General features: G+C 45.9%; 1 protein-coding gene across 8 annotated transcripts in view; it reads left to right on the plus strand.

Moving 5' to 3' along the window:
* Positions 1 to 2,084, plus strand: part of LARP4B (La ribonucleoprotein domain family member 4B) — an 88,032-nt gene that overhangs the window by 65,494 nt on the left and 20,454 nt on the right. The gene's annotated exons all lie outside the window — the stretch shown is intronic.

The following is a 2,084-nucleotide window of genomic DNA, read 5'->3' on the forward strand; positions in this document are numbered from 1 at the left end:
TGGGAGGCTGGCTGGGAGAAAATTTGAAACAGCCTTGGAAAAGGTCTTAGCCCCAGCCTGACTTTGGCCATTAGCAATAATCTTACACAGTGCTTTTCCTAAAGGAATATCCTATATAATAAAAGCGTAATATGCAAATCAACTTAAGGGCAGCATGACCAGGTGGCGGGGGTGGGGGGGTGTGGCAGGGGGGCCAGCGAGCAGTCGGCACCAGGCCAGCCAAAGCGTGTGCCAGTGGGCAGAGGGCGAGGACAGCGATGGGGGAGAAGGGGAGGGGGCGGTGACCAGCGGCAGCAGAGGGGTAATGGGGGGGTGCGGGCTGCTCTCTGTGTGTGGAAGGTTGTGGTCAGAAGCAAGCAGGGATATGGCTGTGGACCACATCAAGGAAAATTAGGATGATCCATCAGCTGTGTGGGAAATGAAGGATGTGAGCCATGCCCAACCATATGGGATATTACCTGAGGCTTGTTTCCACTGATTGATGGATGCAAGGAGGGTGGTAACTGAAAAGGGTGAGCCTGAGAGAAGGAGGGTAGACTCAGCTGGATGGTGGATGCCTGTTACCTACTAGAATGTAAAGATGTGTGTCCATGAAGGAATAGTCTGGAAAAAACAAATGTGTAAAGCAGGTGATTATTGCAAAAATGGAACAGAGGCAGAATTCTGTGAAACTTATAAGTAGGGGTTTATCAGATATAATGTCATTCTCTAAGTGGAACATATCAGAAGGGCTGGAAGGGGAAGGAAGCTGCATGAGAATGGCATGCGCAGAGGTTCCTGGGGTGGTTGTGGCGTGGTGAGTGTTTCTGAGCTGAGATGGGGACTGGGTAGATGAGCTTTGTAAGCTCTACGTGTACAGATTCTTAAATGTGTCTTGAGGTGTGTGGACTGCATCTGTGGTGTGTGGGACATGAGCAAGACAGATGGGGAGAGAGACGAGTCGGGAGAGGTCCTTATGGGCGCTGAGCTCCTAAAGTCTAGAACCACTCAGTGAAAGACAGTGGCAGACAATTGCTAACGTGCAAAATTGTGTCTGCCTCCGAATGAATCCTAATGTTAAGAAAATGTACTACTTTTTTGAGGTATTTACTATATTCTGTACAAGTGTACTGCTAGCCATATAGTTAATATGTCATGGGAGACCTGTAAAAGGAAAGAAAATCCGTAACCTCTTGTGTTGAATAATTTCTCCAAAAGACGCTACCGCCATGCTTATGCTGTTTAGTTCTTGAGTTAGATTGTGTTTCTACTTTATATAGTAATACGTATCCCCATCCAGAGTGGGGTGCTTTGGGATCCTAGATCAGTTGTCAGGCCATTTAGGATGGCTCCTGGTCTGATATGTGAGGCTCTTTGCTTGCTCTAAAACACACTGCATTTTTGAGCAGAAGTGAAGAGATGATGCTTATTAGTTCTCAGAAAGTTATGTTAAATTACTGTGTTAGCAACCAATTTATTTTTAAACTCTTGAGCAAAATTGTTTAAATACCAGAGTTCTACATGTAAAAGTTCATACGTGAAAGGATTCCTCTTGATGAGTCTTCCGATGAAAAACAATTGTCAGAATCTAGTTTTGGGGTGATTGACATATTTCTAAATAGTCTGATTCTTTCAAATTGTGGAATTTCTCGTTATTGCATTGGGGATTCTGTCAAAGTTTCAAGTCTGTCTCTCTCCACCAGCGTTTTAAGGAATTCCATTAAAGTCATTGGGGTTAAGGAGAAATTTGCTGACTTCTTATCAGTCTGGAGGTAGTGTTGCAGTCATTAGGTTGAGCACTGAGGGTTTCCAGACATGTGAGGTCTTGGCAGGTGCTTCCCTCTCTTGTCAATGTCCATATGTGGGGATCCTCTTCCTGGAGGCTTGCTGGGAGGATCATTTGAAACAGCCTTGGAAAAGGTCTTAGCCCCAGCCTGACTTTGGCCATTAGCAATAATCTTACACAGTGCTTTTCCTAAAGGAATATCCTATATAATAAAAGCGTAATATGCAAATCAACTTAAGGGCAGCATGACCAGGTGGCGGGGGTGGGGGGCGGTGGCAGGGGGGCCAGCGAGCAGTCGGCACCAGGCCAGCCAAAGCGT

The sequence above is a fragment of the Myotis davidii genome, unplaced genomic scaffold, assembly GCF_000327345.1.
Source record: "Myotis davidii unplaced genomic scaffold, ASM32734v1 scaffold194, whole genome shotgun sequence".
In the NCBI taxonomy this organism is placed as follows: Eukaryota; Metazoa; Chordata; class Mammalia; order Chiroptera; family Vespertilionidae; genus Myotis; species Myotis davidii.